The sequence below is a fragment of the Haplochromis burtoni genome, unplaced genomic scaffold (assembly GCF_018398535.1).
Source record: "Haplochromis burtoni strain Fernald_Lab_line unplaced genomic scaffold, NCSU_Asbu1 Contig_226, whole genome shotgun sequence".
Lineage (NCBI taxonomy): Eukaryota > Metazoa > Chordata > Actinopteri > Cichliformes > Cichlidae > Haplochromis > Haplochromis burtoni.
Window position 1 is genome coordinate 761240 of NW_024582587.1, and position 20767 is coordinate 782006.

At 41.6% G+C, this 20767-nt stretch overlaps 1 protein-coding gene across 1 annotated transcript in view; it reads left to right on the plus strand.

Annotated features, from left to right (window-relative positions):
* Positions 1-6529: 6529 nt before the first annotated feature.
* Positions 6530-20767, plus strand: part of sema4c (sema domain, immunoglobulin domain (Ig), transmembrane domain (TM) and short cytoplasmic domain, (semaphorin) 4C) — a 107657-nt gene continuing 93419 nt past the window's right edge. The window contains exon 1 of the mRNA XM_005936893.3: positions 6530-7158. The gene's annotated coding sequence lies outside the window, so the exon portion shown is untranslated. The remainder of the gene's footprint in view (positions 7159-20767) is intronic.

Consider the following 20767-nt stretch of genomic DNA (forward strand, 5'->3'; position numbering starts at 1 on the left):
AGCACTCTTCTCCACTAAGCAATGACCTCAGGATTTATTCTCTAAATGGAAGCCACTGTGTTGTGGAAGATGGGGGGAAAAAACATAAAGCCTAGATATCCCCTTGTGCTGTAAATAATCATGTCTGGCCCACAGCCCTGTAGTCTTAGATGCTCTACTGTGGTCTGTAGTCTGCAGTACTCAGTCATCCATATAGAGGGTTAACTCTCTGGAGTGTGAGGCGCACACATTTAACAAACCTTTGATTTATTTCCAGACTTTTATGGCTGAGATGAGCTATTGAAGCTATTCTGAATGATAGTACAAATCTGCATCTTTTTATCATCTCATATTAATTTCTCTGAAGAAGAAAAAAAAACACATGCCACTGCAGTGCGGCAGTTACTTGCACATCCTTGTTATTGTTTATCAGATGCTGTGAAAATCAGAGTAAGCGAGAGCTCCTGACTCGCTATCAGCCGCTATCTTTCTTTGCCGCTCTGTCAGCCATTAGCTTGTAATTTATGCTTTCACACTCTCGGGGCCGTATGCTTAAAGCGATGGCATTGGCATACGCGAGAAAGTTTTCGCTTTCACTATGTTGACGGCTGTACATTGATAAACAGAAATGCAGCCAAATTGAGTGCTCCTCCACGCCCACCACAGGTGTTCGAACAAAAAAAGAGGGAATAAAAGGCTCCCATTGGGGTGGAGGTGTGAATTAAACTCCGGCACAGTTTAGCTTGAAACGTGATGCATTTTTAAAGGTTGGAGAAAAAGAAAGAATGAAAGCAAGAAAGAGAGAGCCAGACAGGCTCTGAACGTGCTCCCGTGACAGACAGCTCAGACACCTATATCTGACCATGTAAGTGCAAAAACTAAAGCTAGAGAATGAATATAACAGTAATATATGATCAAACACTAAAGCCGGAGCTGCTGCTTTGACACATTTAAAGATTTTAAGCGTAGCAGAAATTCCTCAGCATTGTCAGAGCAGAAGCATGGGCTTCTAAAGTAAGATATGAATGGCTTTTGCAGGCCCGGAGGGTCATAAAACTGGCTCAGCATATAGGAAATTGAATAAGAGAACAAGTAAAAACTCACATGAAGTTGTTCACTATACTGAAACTCCCAGAGAGTGGAGAGAACACCGGCAATAAATTGAACTCGAGGTCAGCGCAGGGAACTTCACACTTGACTGCCTCTTCACATAATACATCTGAAGTCTATTTAATCCAACTTTGGGTCCAAATAATCCGTGCAAATTCATTTTCATCACAGTCCCTTTTTTTCATTTTGAAGTGTTATTGACTGGCGGAGGCGTTAAAAATACAGTGGAAGGTCAAGGTCTGCTTGGGATTGCTTGTTTGCGAGTGTCTTCTCTTTTCATTTAAATTCCTTGAAGGCCACGCTCGCCATCCCAAGAACAACTTCCCTGCACAAAACCCACATTTTTTTTCTTTTCCAAGAGTCTCTTGATGTGGCCTGAGGCCGTGCTACTTCTCCTTTTCATCAGCGTGCTGTTTTTGACACACTTGCCGTGCGAGAGTCTGACTCCAAATTAGTGTCCTAAATCCAAACTCATTAACTCTCAAGCCAAACAAATGTGTGCCAGATCGTCTGCAACCTGATGTGTGTTTGAGATTACGAGCACTATAATTCAGCCCTGTTTATTTGGTAATCTGTCTGAGGATTTGGGCAAAACGGTGCAGGACATGGAACCATCTGTAGAAGTTGCAGAGGGGTTAGCATCGGGCAGGGCCGAGAGGTTTACAGGTTTTACAGTAAGGCAAATATATTCCTGCAGTAATGGAAAGATGGTTTTCTAGCAGCCTAGTCTTTGTTTACTTATTTATGCTGGGGTCAAAAGGACCCATGGTGTCTTGAACAGGTAGGAAAAACACAGAGATAAAAAATAATATGCAATACTTTCTGTGCTAATCCTCAGAGATTATCATTCTAATATTCGCCTTTTAATCTCCTTTTAAGTCTTTTTTTAGATTATTGTCCAGTCTTGTGTGTTTGTTCATGCTGCTCAGGATCATTTTCCTAATATCAGATATTTTATATCTTAAAAAGCGTGGCTGAAATTAGCAGCCTACGTGTATTTGTACCAGAACATCTGGATTTAGGCATAAAGGGGAACCTGCAGGACACAGGTCTCATTGGCTGTGATTCTGCACGGTTACTGGTGTTTGCATGCTCTGCATCACAACTGTTTCTCTGATCTAAGTGCTGCTTGTTTTATTCATTCAGTTCAGTCTGCAATAATGTGATTTTCTATCAACAAATTTGCAATAGGAGGCAAGAGATTGGCATTTTCCACTGATTTACCGCAGTTAATGGCTGTATTATTACCAACAATTTCCACAAAAGTGACAGTTTGACCTCACTCAGTTGCAGACCGATTGCAGACTCACTTTCTTATCTTCATCTTGATGCATCGTAGGTGCTTGGAACTTGCAAATTCAAAGCAGTCTTTTCAGAGGCAACGAGATCGCAAGTTCATTGTTTGTCACTCCAATAACAAACAATTGGAGTAGGTAAGTTATTTCATAGTAATTATATTAACCAACATGCTAAAATTCATCAGATTGCTTAAAAAATACAATGAATGCAACAGAAGGGTAAAGCCTTATCCGAAAACAGTGATTATTAAAAAAAAAAAAAAAAAAGAACAGACAGGAAGAAAGGAAATGTCAGCATGCTCAACTAGATGAAATATTTGTAGCAGTATTTCCCAATGGCTTTGACTCATTCAGAGTAATTTCTTCTTATCAGTTGTTAAGTGATGATCAACACTGTTTCTGGGTCCTGCGTTGGCAGAGGCTCTTATTTTTCAATGTGCTCCAGTGCTGTATTTCTTGTTTTTGGATTAGGCTTCAGACCTAAAAGAAGCTTAAAAACTATTCAATTGTCATTCTACTTTTGTACAGCTTTTTATTAATGCTATTCGCATAAACTTAAATTCATAGTACAGTGATTCATGCTTTTAAATTTCGCTAATCTTACCAATACAACAAACCCTAAAAATCTAATTAGAGTAGCAGCCAACACAACAGACCAAAGCCAACCAAGTGCACAACATCACATATTGGATATAGCTCAGAAAAATGTGCAATTCGTCTGTAGTCTCACATTTATGAACAGAAATGTCATGAAAACTTGCACAAAATAGGGTCAAGTAGATGCGACAACAAAAACCAAACCAGCCTCCAAAAAGACATAACCAAAAAAAAAACTGATGGGAAAATATCAAGAAATAGTTTTCCTCCCAATCTGAAGGTAACTCTGCATTTCCCCTGTTGTCAAACAAAATGGCCCCAGCTTCGGTTCCAGTATGATGATAGATGTACATGCGTGCAAGTCCTCTCAGTCCTTTGTCAGTCATCGTACTCCTGAGATATGCATTCAAGCATCAAACAAGGGAAGAGTGCTCAGCACCGGCAGTAGATATGGGCAGATGTCACTAATGACAGCCCCCATGGCTCAAGCTACACATCCTGACACTAGCAGCCCTGCAACTTTTGCAGACTTTCAGCAGACTCTTAACCGCTCAGCTGTCATTTCTTTAAAAAGCCTGAAAAACTAAAATAAATCAAAGAGTGTCATTTTTCTACCGTATGATGAGACCCTGTCCCAAAAACTCATTGAACTGTCAAATAAAAGAATTCAATTTGTTGAACATGTCACCTGTGCTGCTGTCTTCGTATTAGCCTAAAGCTAAAAATACCTATGTAGCTAGCTGCAACGTCACATAAAGTACTTCAACTAGCCTAACTTCACGATGCCTCCAAAAGCCTACGATTATATAGCTTTTTATCTTTATGTCTGAAATTACATCCGAAGTGTATTTTTTTTTTTGTTTTTTAGAGATACTTCTAGCACAGTGGTTAGCACTGTTGCCTCACAATGCTAACTATGTGGAGTTTGCATATTCTCCCCGTGTTTGCGTGGTTTCTCTCCAGGTACTCCGGCTTCCTCCTACAGTCCAAAAACATGCATTTAGTGGTTTTAGGTTAATTGGGAACTCTAAATTGCCCAAAGGTATGAATGTGAGTGTGAATGTTTGTCTGTGTCTATGTTAGCCCTGCGACAGACTGACCTGTCGCCCTAAGATAGCTGGGATAGGATAGGTTCAAGCCCACCCGCAAACCTGACAGGGATAAGCAATAGAGGATGGATGGATGGATAGAAATGCTTCAGCCAGAATATCGTATCATTTTCAAATGTCAGCTAGCTAGCGTGCTTACTGCTAACTTCTACCTCTGCCCATTCTCATAAATCCTGTTTCCCATAGGCGATCTTGATTGTAAGACCTGTGAGAACAAAAGCACGATGATTACTTTAGTAGCCTACTGTTGCAAAAAATCTGGACTATTTTTAAGCCTAAGTGTATGTTTCCGTTTAGAAATTAAAGATTATTTCTGCCCTAAAATCACCAATTACATCAACTGATACTATTTGATAGAAACTCCTTTGTATTTGAAAGACATGGCTTCAGATTTTCATTACGAAAAATGTAGGATTCTGTTTTGGGAGCGCCACTCACACAGCAGAGACTGCTGCTTTGATTAAAGTGATTCAGAGTAGTTTTGTTTTTCAAGAGCTGTACGGTGGAGCGTGCTGGCACTTTTGCCCCACATATAGCACATGCACCTCGTGGTCGGCTTTCTGTGTAGAGTTTTGATTGTTCTCCCGTGGGTTTCTTCTATAACTCTGGCTTTCACCCACATTGAAAGGACATGCTTGTTAAAGGGCATCCACACATGAAGAGATTTGCTCATCATATATTGCTTTCTAGCTGATAGCTGGCTGTCAGAACATTCAAGACTATGGTTGCCTAGGTAACCCTCTTCTGTATTTTCTACATTGCCACATGTCAATCAACAGCATTGTTCACTCTTGTTTGTAGTTACTTCAATCGCTCGCTTCAAAGTTGAGAAAAGTTTATCTTGGGACCTGTTTGTTTCACATCGCCAAGTGGTTATCTCGCTTTGTTGTTTGAAATTGCTAATTTATTACAGCTACTGTGTGGACGCCGCTTTAGAACACCTGTTGATTGCAAATTGCTCATAGGTATGGATGTGAGAGTGTGTGGTCGCTAGCCTCGCTGTGATAATCAGCACAGTGACACCAGATTTACCAGTACGTCACAGGACAGCAATGGACTTGTGACCTTAGCAGTCCACCAAATGGACTACCAACCTAAACCTAAATTGCCCATAGTGTAAATGTGAGTGTGAATGGTTGTCTGTCTCTCTGTGTTAGCCCTGCGACAGACTGGAGATCTGTCCAAGGTGTACGCCACATCTCACCCAATGGCACCTGGGATAGGTTCCAGCCCCCAGTGACCCTAAACTGGGTAAGTGAGGGTAAGGCTTTCAAATTAGCTAAACATGAATGACGAAGGACTTTAACTCATATCTGAGGGAATAATGTTGCGTTTACTAGTAAAAGAATCCAAGACTTACCCCACTTAATATCATACTTAATATATCTGTCTTCTTCTGCTGAGACTGAGCATTTATTATAACGGCAGCAGATGAGCAGCATTTTGAGTTTTGAGAGCAATCAATAAGCGCATCATTAAAATGTGCAGAGGAGATGCAGACTACAAAATCTTAGAAAACTAAGATTAATGTTTCTTTATTTTCATGAGACGATTAGAGAATGAATACAAAAAAATAAACATTTGTTACAGACTTCATCTGACAACAAGTTTAGTAACTTTATTAAAGGAAATAATAATTATAATGCCGCATTAACATCTGCTTAAGAGATGTTAAACAGTGCCGTGCGATACTGCAAATTTTGTTTGATTTAGGATTCATCAACAATTGTCAAATTCTGAAAAAAAAAATTTAATGACCATAGTTTAATAACTATGATTTTTACTTTCCACAATACTTAGTTAATACAACAAAACAAACCTTTCAGCTTTTCATGTTTTGAAACTGGGATTTTTTTGAGACCTGGAATGTTTCTAAAACACTTTCGGTTGTTTTCATTTGTGCTGTTCACTTTTAATAAAGTAGATGTGACAGTCAACACAAAAAGGTTCAGACCTTTTTCATTGTTTATTATTGAGATGTATTTTTTAATTCCCGGAAAGTAATAATTAACACAACTGAGTAAGCTACATACTGCACAACGTATCCTAGTACCAGTCCGATTCCAAGACCAGTGTTGATATCACTGCTATCATATTTGGATCCCACCTCTTATGCTAAGCTTGGTGGTCAGTGGCGTAGCACCACCCAAGTCCTGGGTGTCAGATGTATGGAGTCGGAGGTGTAAAGAGACTTTGACCTCAGGTTGGGGCGGACTTATTTTAAAAAGAAAGAAAGAAAGAAAGAAAGAAAGAAAGAAAGAAAGAAAGAAAGAAACGTGCATGTTCTACAGTAAATCTAATGACTGCCGGGGGTCCTCTGCTGTTGACCCTTGTTCTGAGGGGCTAATGGGCGGAGACCTGTTTGTGTGCTTCTTTGGGTTTTTTTTTTTTTTTTAAATCCTCTCAGGTCCCTGCTGTGATGCGTACTGCAGAAGTAGGCTGGGGGCGCACACACGCTGCAGCGCCACGCACCCCTCACACACACTCCCATATACATCATTTCCATTGGACATTGGCACAGAGACGCAGCGCGACGACCACTCTGACATATCTGCTTGGTACGGACTGCCGAAACTTCTGAGACAGGGAGGCGGGTAGATCCTTTTAGCTGGTCCCAGATAGTGGATTCAATCCACGTTCTCGTTTCTTTCTTTGCTTTTTTCCCCTCTCCTCCTCATTTTCTCCTCCTCCTCCTCGTCTTCGCCTGGTTTCGTGTTACAAAGCCCAGGGAGGGAGTTGCGCGGAGAGCCAGTTCTGTGTGAAAAACTGAATGACAGGATCATATGGCTTGATTTGCCTTATAGTCCAAACATTTTTAGGAGGAAAAAAAGGCATAGGAGACACGAGAGGAACTGCGAGAGAGAGCATCAGAAATTGATGAGGATGTGGAATAATTTATAACTCAAATTCAAAAACAAACGTGAGATAACGGAGAAAGCAGAGAGAGAGAGACAGAGAGGCAGAAACGGATACTGGCTCCAGTCGTCAGAGAAGGACGGAGAGCGGGGAGGAAAAGCGCAGGACGCATTGCCCGTGATCATCAGCACCATCACCGTAATAATAAGGTAAGTGTGCGCTCGTTATTTCTCGGCAATATTGCTTCCAGCGCTGTGAGGCGGCTGGATTTTAACACACTAACGAAGCAAGCAGAGGCAGAAAACATCCCAAACCCCGGAGCGTCCGAATCTCCAACTGTTGCCAAGAAGCCCACGTTTTTTTAAATTTCTTCCTAAAACAGCACCATCTAAGGTGCAGTGCGTTTGTATAGACAGATGATTTGGGGTGTTTTGGGTTGCCAGTTTTGGGGCTCAATGCGATGCAACTTTATCCCCTTTTCGCGCTGTGTAAACACAGCGCACTGCGGTCAGGGGCAGTTGGAAGGGAATCAACTCCGGGCTTTTTTCTACTGTATTTCTGTGCATCTACTGTAATGTGCTGCCGCTGCACCTCCACAATCACAGCCCGGCAATGCTACCGTGCAGCAAAAACGCACAACGTGAAGCTGACCTCTCGGTGTATACTGGTGCAGCAGTCTGAGAATGATCTCTTTTGTGTCTGCCTGTATTTCAGGCTCTTAAGTTCTGAGCGAGTCTGGTGCCTGACAAGACAAACTTTTAGGCACCTTCTTTTGCTTGGTAGTGCTTTTTTCCGCCTCTAATAACATCAATACAGATCCCCCTCGTAATCCTCACTCACTGTGGCCGCTGTCGTCTTCCTGCGAAGGGAAACTGCTTTGTAGATTTCAAAGTTTTCTGCACTTGTGCACATGTGTGGATTTTAGATTTGTGAAGAGGTTTTAAGTTTCAGATGCAAAGAAAGAAAGAAAGAAAGAAAGAAAGAAAGAAAGAAAGAAAGAAAGAAAGAAAGAAAGAAAGAAAGAAAGAAAGAAAGAAAGAACGGAGTCCCTTCAACTGCTGCCTGTATCCCTCAGTTAATACTCAAAAATGAAGCTCTTATGGTGACAATAATCCACTGGTTTGAGATATTACTTTGGAGTGGTTTCCTCCTTGTTCTTCTTTCCCTCTCTTTCTTTTTTCCTTTGCCTTAATGAAGTAAGTATTAGCTTCACTTGAGTGATTATTGTAATTACTGAGGAGGAGGAGGGTTGGAAGGTGGAAGGAGGGGCGTGTGTCCACACTGGACAGTGAGGAAGTGAGGGTTGGTGTAAGGAGGTGGTAGTTTAGAAGAAGAAAGGAAGGGTGTTGGATTGGGGGTCCCTGCAAAGGGCTGTTGCCATGTGGGACAGAGGAGATAGGTTTTTAGTAGTGATATCATACTTGAGGATCTGTTTTCTGACTGTGATATTTGTGTAACTGTCACAGGAGACTCCCTTTCCCTGTACCACAGGTGGGCGGGTGGCTTCTGCAGGTCTCTGTGCGTCCGCTTGTGTCACTGTGTCATTTGCAAAGATTAATGGAAGCAATAAGCGAGTAGAAATCAGAGTTAGCAAGTTGACATTTGCCGTGCAGAGGGATGTAGCAGTGGATAAGCCTGCCAAAATTCAATTCACCCACCTTTTAATTTGGTATAAATCAAGTTCACAGACTTTGAGGGGGAAAAAAGAAAAGTAGACACATAATCCTCACTAAAGGCACGCGCAGTATTGCACAGATTATTCGGCAGTGAAGCGGGTTACAAGGAGAGATCTTTCAAAACCAATTTAGTTGTTGAAGGATTCCTCCTGACATCTGCATTATTCCCAGGCTAAAAAAAACAAACTTAAAAATCCACTTTTATCCAGGGTGTTCGCAACAATGACACACACTCTGTCGCTCTCTCTCTCACACACACACACACACACACACACACACACACACACACACACACACACACACACACACACACACACACTGTAGCCCTCTCGCCCCAGATGTTAATGCCTCTATTGAGAGAGTCCTGCCGACTCAATCTCTTCATTGTTGGACAGACAATGGACTCCACATCCTGACAGCCAGCCTCCTTCCTATATCCCCCTCATGCACTCCTAAAGCTGCTCCTCATACACATGCAGTGAAATGGCACACAGTCATCCAGGCTCATAGCGCACACATGTAAATGGCAATGCCTCTACAGGCACGTGCGCAGCTTCATTTGATGTTTTCATAAAAGCTTGACTGATGTGGAAAGTCTCCTACTGTTTGTGTGTGTGTGTTCCCGTCTTGTCTGGGTTTCATGCCATCCATGCTGGTCCCCTCTATTCCAAGGTTTTGCAACTGATTCGCTTTGACTGATGTGAGTGTTTTGTTTACAGAATGAAAAAAATGCTTGTTAAAGTTTCTTAAGAGGCGCATTGCAGCATTAGCCCCAAAGTTCTTAAATGTCCCATCGGAAAACTGCAACAAAGAACAAATCACAGGCAGTTTCCACACGTGGGGGTCAACACTGCGTCATAGACCATAAGTCGTGACAGAGGCAGATGCCTCCTGTCTGCTCTGTGCCCGCCCGTTTGCGTGCGTTTAATCGTCACCCCAGTGTCACATGCATCACGTCAGCGCGACGTGTACTGCAGCCCACAACCAAGCAGCTGAACACAGTAAAAAGCAACAATGATGGGATCATTGCTGATTATGTAACTCATTTTGCATACGGGAACACACAGAGCCTGTGTTCACGCCGGCTGTGGTGTATCACGAAGGTATGGATCTGAATCCGCTCATCATAATTTCCTTGGAGGCTCTGTGTCTTTTGCAGAGCAACAGTTGATGTGCCAGCTTCTCACAGTAGGCTTTTTTCTTTTTTTTTTTCAAAACGTCCTTTCATCCCAGGACCGATTTAGTCTATCTGCTTTTCTTTGCTTAAAAAAAAAAAAGGATCTCACAGAAACAGATTTTGTTTTGTTTCTTCTGTTTCACACTGGTCTGTATTTCCTGCTGAGGTGCAAAGAGTTCACATTTCGAGCTATGCCCTCTGTGTTCTAATGCAGCTCAAACATAATCGCACTGATTCTGTGGGGGGTTTTTAGAGCTCCTCGGTGTATGTGTGTGTGTTAAACAGAGATATGGTTCATGGGAGGCCAGATGCAAGGTCCGGAGAGCTGAAGCAGATGGGTCGTGTGTGTGTGTGTGAGGGGAACAACGTGTTGCCAGTATGGGCTGGAAAGGCTGATGTTTAGAGAAGGTGTTTAAAGGAACACTGTGGCAAATGTGTCAGGGTTCAGGTTCAAAGTGATATAAACCTTATGCTGTATGGATAAGACAGTGTGTGTGTGTGTGTGTGTGTGTGTGTGTGTGTGTGTGTGTGTGTGTGTGCGCGCGCGCAAGATGTGCCTTCATGTTCCTAAGAGTAACATCACACACATGAAACTCAAACATTAACATAGTGTTACACATTAGCATGTCATTAGCACATTAATCACAAACGCTGAGCGCCTTTAATTAAACCCGGTCACATTTAATGCATTTTTTGTTGTTGTCTAATGCATATGTCTAAAATTATTTACTTCTGCTCTTACACCCTGCCTTTCCCCTGTTTTGTGTCTATAAGTACTGCTAGATGAAGTGCACTACAAGTGCCCAGCTGGTGCACTCATTACAACTAAAAAACTGAAAGAACAATGCTATGTTCTTCTTTGGCATCCATTCTGGACATTTGGAGGAAGGGAGGGGACCACTATAAAATGTTAAACCAGTAGGAGGATGTATCGTCAGCACCTATGGTGATGTCAGTGCTAACTGCCTTGCTAATATTGCTAATTGTTGCCTTGCTAATATTGGGAAATCTCTATGTGTTAATGACACATGCTCTGTTGTATTGTTTGGTATACAAGTGCATTATTGTCGTCTTTGCTGTAGAGGAATTTTGTAGAATAGGTGGTCAGAAGCTCGAGTGGTTTGGATAATGGTTGGTAACATCTTGCAACTGCTGCTGGAGGTTGCTAGCAGTTGCTAGTTGCAAAGTGGTTGCAAGTGCGTCACTCAAAACTCTCTTTTTAATTGCTTTGGTTGCTAGTAGGTTGCCTGAGTTGCTAGTAGTTTGCATGGAAGATGCCAACTCGTCTGCAAACACTTGCAAGCTCCTCCAAGCACTAGTGAAACTATGAAAAGTCAGGACAAACCGGTAAACAGAGGCTGTTTTCCTCAAGGTTAAAGTTGTGTTTTTTGAAATGTGTTGGTTGCAGCAGTAAAAAACAACTTTTAATCAAAGGCTTTTACAGTTTTCATGGTTTCACTATCGTTTGGCGTGTTCAAAGGCGAGTAATATTAAAAACAACTCATTTCAAGTGTAATTAGCTTAAGTAAGGTAATGAATTGCCTATATAATAAATTGAATGTGTTGCAAAAACGTGTTTTGTTGTTCCATTTCTAAACTAAATACTAGATTAAATATTCAAATCCCATAAAGCACCTCATTGGTTTTTGCAGTTAAGCGTGCCGTGTGAAAATGCGACAGAACTTTGGATTTCTTTACTTTGCACATTTGCATTTCTTCCTAATGTGAATGCATGACCGTTGAAAGACACTAAGAAAACACACAAGCATGTTAGTTGTCTCAGCAAATTCTGACGTTTCTTAAAACTGACGTGGTCGTCATTTATTGTCCAAGTACTACAGATGGCACTCTTCCTGTAACGCAGAGCACAAATTGTGCTCATGCTGAATGGTACACACACCACTGCACAACCTCCAGCCTCCGTCTCAGTTGCTTTAAGGCCTGCTGGGAAGTTTCCGTTAGGCAGCAAGGACGGATCTGGGGGGGTTTTGGCTGCGGCTGTGATTGCAGTTGTTCCGAGAGGAGAAGCTTTTTCTGTTCTGCAATTTACCCTTCCCTTTGAGCTTTTTCTTTTTCTCTCTCGCTCTCATCCTCTATCTCTCTTGTCCACTTACGCTCACATACACCCCCTCCACTCGTTTCGGCTCAACTCGAGTTGCATGATGAGGTCATTTTTACATTGCCAAAGTGTAAACCCTTACCACTTATATAGCTCGACTTTAATTGAACAGACAAGTGCACATTCAGTCTACTGTGAATGAAAACTATGCTAGGATACTAGGGTAATCCTTATTTGTGGCTCTAATAGTTGTGCCAGTACCTTGAATGCCCCGGGAGCAGCTGTTATAGATGTTCCTTTCATCTCTCCAAATCAATTCAGGTAAATTAAATGAAGTCTTACTGACATTATTGTCAAAAAATTAACAATATTGCCAAAAATTCACTACGCTCAGAATACAGAGTACAAAGGAGTAATAAATACATGTCACCCTCTGTGAATGATGCAGCCAGCCCCCCTCCCCCCATCATCCTTTGGGGCAATCAATAAATAAATAAGCCCTAAGGGACGAAAAGTGTTTCCAGGAAAGTCAGACTGGTGGAAAATCCAATATGGAGCAGAATGTTGGTCCTGGAGGCAAATATGTGCAGCTAGTATAGCTGTCTGCACCAGATTTTCATTATTTTTACAATATAGAAGTTTTGTTTATCAAAGCTTTTCATCCTGACCTGAAATCCCCCCCCCCCCGGCTTTGATCAATGCAGTTTTAAAGATGTCAGAATGCAGTGCAGTCATCACGCAGATCTAATTACTGTTGTCTGACACAAATGAATGAACAGAACCTTTGTGTCGTAGCTCCCTGCTATGACACAAAGGTTTGCCCCTTCTTTTTTTCTTTCACCACAAGTAAACACCCCTTTTCAGGACTTGCTCGGAGAGTTACTCGAGGCTTTTAGAGGAGTTCGGTGGAGTTTCTCTTGGTAGTTCGAGTCCTCTGCATTATTTATGCTGGGCAGAATGGAGGTGGAGGAGAGCCCTGACCTGCTTGTTTGTTACCAGCTGACCACTATTGGCCATCTGGTGCCTGCTAGCTACGCTATTTGTGTTTGTATCTAACAATAACTGGGTCCAAGTTTTTATGTAAAACAGGACACTTGGAGTTAGAAGGTTAAATTGAGTTTTGCTTACTTGAGATACAGAACAAATACATATGCATATATATAACATAGTACGTTTGGCGGACAGCAACAGAGGAGTGTGCATCTCTCTTTTAAAGATTATTTAAAAGAATAGTGTGAAAGTTGTGAGGCTGAATTCAGCAGATATTTCTGCAAGTTCGATCACTTTCTTGCTGAGATTTGATAGGATGCAGACCTAAAAGATCATATAGTGATGACAAGGTGGTACACATTTGAAAAGAATAAAACAAAATCTACTTCTGTAGCTCAATAGAGTCGCCAAACGTTTCACAAATCCATTTTTACGGTGAAACTTGTCGTAATATATCAGCGCACTTTTCCCCCGCTTCCTTAATGAGGGGCTACAGGAACAACAGCCCGGAGTTCACAGATAAAAACTGAACAGCTGATATTTTTTATGACAGCTTGAAGCTACAGTTGTTGATGCAGTGCCGCAACGTGCTACACAAACACATTTAATCAACAGCCGCAATCCCGAGAACAGCTGTATTTCTCAGATGGTCACAGGAAATAGTCGAGCCATGGCCAAGAGTGGCACCACTGAGTGTGGAAACGTCTTTCTCCTGCCTTTCGTTGGGAACGTCTTCAAATCAGGTTGTTTTGCTACGTCACATTTGAAAAGGAAGATTATTCAACTAATGGTAAATTCCTCTCTTGTTACTTATCTAATCATATAGCGTGCACACAGTCATTTTACCCTCAGCTTTACTGATAAAACAAGAACATTTGGAGATTAAATGTTGAAAATAATCTAAGCCTAATGACTTATATCACAGAAATAAAGACAAATATGTTATTGTGTTTGTTGCACTAGAATATTTAAGGACAGTTAATAAAAAGGTACCATGAGCTCCTGTAGCGGGGTTATCTGTTCCCTGTCTTCATCCATCTCTTCATCCCTTCTTCCCTCTCCGATTTTGTCCTTTCTCTTTTTGATTTATGCTCGTCTTCCTCCCTCACACTTTCTTTTACTTCTTCTTCTCATTCTCTCAGGCCTCATTTCTAGCCTCTGTGGTTTTGTCCTGCTTGGTCTCTCCTGCCTACTCTCCTTTCTGTATCTCTTCAGTCCTCTCCATATCTTCGGCCTGTCAAGACTCAGGATTCGCTTGCTGAAAAAGCTGGAAATATCACAACTGTTGAAATTCCTTTTCATCTTTGGTTTGCAGTGCAGGCCACTCAGTATAAATGTGAAAGCATCTGATTTACAAACATAGCTGCGGCACAGTTTAACTATGATCAGAGAAGAATGAACACTTGCTATTTAGACTTAAACTCATCATGGCTGATATACAATCACAGACACTTTATTAGGTACGCCTTGCTAGTATTGAGTTAGACCCATTTAACTGCTGTAACTGTTCGTAGCATTGATTCAACAAGGCTCTGGAAACATTCCTCAGAGATTGTGATCCGCATTGACGTGATAGCATCACACAGTTGCTGCAGATTTGTTGGCTGCACATCCTTGATGCGAATCATCCATTCCACCACATTCCAAAGTATTTGATACTAAGGGGCCCAAAGTTGGCCAAGAAAATATCCCCCACACCATTACACCATCACCAGTAGCCTGAATCATTGATACAAGGCGGGATGGAGCCACACTTTAATGGTGTTTACACCAAATTCTGACCTCTTTTTTTGGACCATTCTCTGTAATCCCTACAGATGGTTGTATGGAAAAAAACAGATCAATCAGCAGTTTCTGAAATACTTTGGCACCAACACCCATGCTACTTAAAGCACTTAAATCAACCTTTCTTCCCTATTCTGATGCTAAGCTTGAACTCATCAGGTGGCCTGGACCATAGCCACATGACGTGCTGGTTGTGATTGGATGGTAAGATATTTGCATCAGCAAGCAGTTGAACGTGTGTACCGAATTTCACTCTACAAGCAACTGTACAATGACAATAAAAGTTCTAAGTTCTAAAAGTTCTAAGTTCTAATGAAGTGGCCTGTGAATGTATATTTATCGGTACATTAGTAAAGTGTGTAGCCTAAATTGCATAAAGAAAAATCTGAAATATACAATTTTCAGTCAGTCAATTTCACACAGTTTTATAAAGCCATAGATTGTGAGCAGAATCACTTGCTAAAGTGCTGTGGAGCAGTAAAACTACAGCTGTTGATGTTTGACCTGAGTAAATAACAAAAACCACAGAGTCCACCCCTCTAATCCTGAACTGAACTCTTAGCTTAGATTAGATGAAAATCTAGAAACTAACGCAATTAGCCTGGTCTAGTCCGAAAGTTAAACAATGCTTTGTTTTACCTTTATAGCTTTGTTATAATTTATATATTAGCTTTTTGTTCAGAGCAAAACACAGAAAGCTGATGGGATTTGGAGGCTTCTGACTAAGCTAGGCTAACTGTTTCCTGCTAAGCTAAGTTTACGGACTTCTTGACTCTTTTACTACTTTCTATAAAATATGCATTGAAGACTAAAGTGAGAAACCACAAATCAGCTTGATAAAATAATTTAGCTAATAATTTATCATCATTTTCACAACTATTAAAGTGCCCTATAGCAAGTTTCAAACCGCACAACAGATACCATCTTGGCAGCCATTTTGTTTGTGTTTGAGTGCTGAACTTCCTTTTCCTGTTCTGTAGCTTATCTAGCAATGTAGACTATATTTTCGAAACAGCAACGCTTGTTGTTTAGGACAAAACTACAGCAAGTCCAGCTGAAGTAAGAAATGTTATGACGCTTTGTTGTTATAGCAGTTGGCAAAGACGACAAGACGTCAAGAACTGTGATTCTGACATGAGAGTGGAGTGGTTGTTTCTGATCTTCTCAGCTAACTCTTGGCATGAAAGCAAACACTTCTTTTGCCTCATGTTGATGTATTTCTTTAATTGCTGTTCGCATCTATAATTATAGTAAGCTACATAAATCAATACCAATCCATTTGCACTGCTTCTGGGTTTCCTATTTGTTTTTTTCATCTCCCGAGTCGAAGAGTGGCTCAGGGTAAGAAATCTCCATTATATTTGATACTTATTTAGTAATTTCCTTTTCAGATAGCAGATGGACCCATCTAGCCTATCTGATGCTGCTTATTGGGTCTGCCCATGCTTGGCTGAGGCTGAAATTGTAAAGCTGGATTGGGGAAGAGATAGTAATATGCTCAGCCAAAACAAAAACCTTGTCCATAAGCCAACTGTGTTTCGGGGGCACCGTGTAGATTGTTTAGCATGTTTCCTGAGGCCCCCAACTTGCACGTTAGTCAGCCGTTTGTTATTTTGCTTGTTCCAAGTCAGCAAATGCATTCTGGCTCAGCTGACTGGGCGATGTGTTGTGCAGAGAGGACCACTGGAGTTGTTCCCTTCTTTTGTTATTCAGGTCTCGGTGATACGTCAGTCCTGCTCTGAGCCATTGTGTATACGGAGGTTCCCATTGTTTACTGTCAGTTGCAGCATTGCTATGTGTGTGTGCATGGAGTATGCATATTCAGCTGCTTCTTGCCGTTTTCATTCATTATTTTGTCCTGGATAGTCTATGTAAATGTGTCCAGGCCAGCAGCAGAAGATAACAGTTAAAGTACTGGCTCAAACCCTGCATAACTAAGACTGTGTGTATGGGAATAATGATCCAGATGCAGTGCAGTAGGGGGTGTGTAAAGGAAAGTAGGCCCCTACCCTCCTCTTCCCCTCCTCCTGCTAACCAGAGCATGGTAGTTTGTTTTTATGACAGCCTTTTTTTGGCATTGTTCTGGTCGGATAGAGCTCGCCTTTCCTACCGTGGGACCGGCCGTTAGTGCAGGAAGTGCTGGGAGGGCACAACTTGAACGCACACACACACATGCTGGATTGCAGGCTACAGCACTCGCAACCCCTCCCAAGCTATCGCCCCACACTCACGCATAAAGTTTTGAAAGGACAATAAAAAAAGTTGCCCTGTGGCTCGTCGGCTGGTAAGCTGCAGCTTATCCAGGAAGGAGCTGCAGCCAGGCTAATGGCCTCTCTCCAGGGTAGGCTCTACAGAAGGGCCAGTGGAGGTTTATCGGCAGCAGGAGGGCCCCTTCATGACTGCTCTCTGAGATCTCCACTGAGCTTGTGTGTGGGAGTAGCTTAGCTTTCGTAGCTAGAAGGAGGGTGAGAGCTATTCTGCTTTATTTCCTCCTGTGATTGTCTTGGGTTAGCTCGGCCTGTAGGAAAATTAGTTACTTATTACCATTCTCAGGTGAAAATACAGGTGTTTACCCAGTGTAGCACTTCTAAATTCAAAGTTAACTATCCTACCTTATTGAAAAGTCAAGGTAGAATTCTACTAACCAAGCATTTATTTCACATACTACAGGAAACTTTTGGTCAGTGCAAAGAGGATGGAAGGCAGTGTGTGCGCCATACTGTTCAAATGCCTACACATCTGTGGTTTATATCTTTGCCTTAATTGGAGACGTCTCAGTAAGGAGTCAGCGTGATTTGTAGAAAACAATGTAATGTGCGATGAAGAGCAGTGAGATGACTTGCCCCCTGTCTGACTAATCACATTTTGCCTCATGGATCTCAGCGTGACGTATCTACCTTGATCCACGTCCATGAATCACCGATCTCTTTCCTCGTCTGTTGTGACTGAAATTAGACAATGGCACAGTCTTCATACCAGCTGCTAATACTGCAACAGAAAGGTATCATGTCACAAGTACCATCTAAAAGATTTATTAAACAAGAGCCTTGAAGAAAGAGGCAATGCAGGGAGTGAATCATTCATGCATATGCTAAACTCACTGTTTAACCAGTAAATGCAATGATATCTAACACTGTTCCACATGCAGTTAGCCTAAAAACCGGGACACATCCTCATAACGTTTGCTGATCATGAAGACGGCTTCAGTCTTCTCCTCTTAAGACTCCTGTTGAGCTTCTTTCATTCACTTTTTCCACACTTAGCTTATCTCAGGCCATGCTATGGTTCTTGTTAGCACCTTAATGGTCTCACCTGAAATCTAGCACTAAATCCTCCTTTGAGTCTGTCTGTATGAGCAGCTGCAGACACAATAGCCCCTATTGTTGAGGGGTGGGTTTGAAAAAGAGAAAGCAATTCTGGACTGGCCCCTCTCACCTACCCCCTGTCCTGCTGCAGACTCACCTCTGACCCGCAGGCTGGTTGCGCTCTCACCCATCTCCCGCTGCTCTTTTCCAGTCCACTGCTCTCTGCATGAAGCCTGACTCGTTTGAAGAAAGAGATGGAAAGAAAGGAAGATGCTCAGTGGGACGAGGCCTCAATAATACGACAGAAAGAAGATAAGAGGAGAGGGATTTCGACTGGGATGAATACAAGAGGAAAGGTTGGCAAGAGGTAAAAAAAATAGAGAAATGTGTTCAGGTTGCCAGGTTTGGTCAACTCTTAGAGAGAGACGGCAATTGGAAAAGCAAGAAGGAAGCCGGCTTGCCCAGACAACGGCCCTGAGAAACCAAGATAAGAGCTGACCAGCAGTCAACAATTACACCATCAATTTCCAGTCTGGCTTTTGCCTTCTCACTCTCTTTTTCAAGCTTACTCATCTTTTTGCTTCTCGGTACTGTCTCCTATTCTCTTCCCACCCCTGTTGTCTCCACTCTTTGTGTGTTTTTCAACGATCTCTCTATGAGGATCCATTCATTATCATAGAGATAAACTCTTTTATCTTGTGTTTGGAGAAATAAATAAAAAATCTTTCTTGAAATATTTGATCAACTACTGAAGTTATGGATAGTTTTGAGGCATTTATAGCACATATCAAGTAGTTCAGCATGTGAAGCTATATAAGTTTAGCTGAACAATTAGCTACAGTTTAGAAAAACAGTGGTTGGAGACCGTGGCCCGGCCAAAATTATTGCGACTGTGTGAAATCTTACTGCCTCTGAAATAGCTGCTTTGAAAGCGGACGCCAGGTCTGTGATGACTCGCAGTCAATTACCGTCTTCAAACTGACGTTAGTGTGTCAGAGATAACGGTAAAATGGCGATAAGATGGAGTCGGTCTCCAATCAGTCTGTGATTAAATGGGGTCGGGCGGGCAATTACATGCTATCTGTTTATGATAATACGCCAGTTAACTGTGGTAAATTAGCAAAAGTCTCAAATCTGTTGTGTCTGCAGATTTGTCATTGTCTACATACACAGAAATTCACATTAAAGAGACTTTCATATTAACTACTGACAGACAAACAGAAACTCATCCACAGATATCGCGCTGTAGTTTTCCCAGACAAGAGGAGTTTACTGCCTTATTGTTATTCTAGTGTGACTGACTCTAAAATTTGAGAGGTGCTACTTTACATAAAACAGGACTTTTACTTTTGGTAATTAACATGAATTGCGTCTCTTCAAATGTTAAGTTGGAACGATCAAAGCTTTGTGACCCTGTAATTTCTTAATAATCCCTGACTGTATAAAACACTATTCAGAGCTAATACAACACAAAATTTTCACCTACCAGAACCTCTTGACTTCTCAACTTCTCAGATCAGCTTCACCTCAAAACAGACAATTTTATTTTTCAGAGGCTCAAAAATGCACCAACATCCCAAATAGGGTCTAAAAGTCCAGTTAAATTAATTAAATTAGCAGAAATAAGCCCTAGTGACAGTAATCAACTATAGCTACCCCTGTCAGCACAGCCATCAATCAGTCATGTCTAACTTAAGCTTTAACAAAATCCAAAAGGGTAACTTATAAATAGGTTATACCCTGTTCAGCCTTTATCAAGGCAGAATTAAGCTACAAATATCAAAGTAGTTTTTTTGGACTAGACTGTAACACATGTTCTGACTATGGCCATTTTAACATGGGAGCCCAGAGGGAGTGACGGCCTCCTGTGGCTGTTTGCAGAACTGATTTTTGTGCCACTTATGTTTGATCGGCTTTTCAGAGGTTGCTGCCTGATAAAAAATGTTGTTTTTTAATTGTTGTTGTTAAATAAGTGTTTGATGTTGTGGAAAATTAGAAGCAGTTTGTTATCTGAACATTACACGAGGCTTCAACAGTAACATTATCAAAATCAAGCAAGCCTCTTCCTAGTTTTGTGTTTCCTCCTTGAGGCACATTGCAGAGACACATCCTGGTAGTCTTGCATACGATGTTTACCAAGATAAACCTTAAAGGAAATCTATTCTGATAGTTATTACTTGTTACTTTTATTTGAGGGAAGAAGGTGAATACTTCCTCCACTACTTATGCTTTCAGCGCTCCTTCAAACAGTCCGTCGAGTACTGAAGGCCAGGTGTTTTCTCTCAATTGCTCACAATCTCACCTTCGCCAGCACATTCACACGTTAACTGCCAAATGTGCGCATTTGCTCGCACACTTTTGCATGCTCAGTTTATCTTCCAGTGTTATTTTCTTTTCTTTCCCGTACCTATTAGGCAAAGTCTTTTTTAGGAACGCCAGGGAGGAGAGAACAGCTAACTCTTTATTATGATTTTTTTGCCTGAGGTTAGACCAGCCAGGGTGCACACGCACCCTCTCACGCACACACAAATCACACAGAGGCGCACACACAGATAAACGCGGCAGCCCTCTGATTCAACACTTCAAAAAATCAATAATGTCTGTTTCGAAAAAGCCTTAAAGCTAATGCAAAGAGACGGCGAGGGAGTGAAGGGGGGTGCTGATGAACCCCAACAACAGGCACTTACAGCAGGCTTACTCTGCCTCTGTCTTGCTTGCTTTCTCTGCTGATTCTCGATAGATAGATAGATAGATAGATAGATAGATAGATAGATAGATAGATAGATAGATAGATAGATAGATAGATAGATAGATAGATAGATAGAT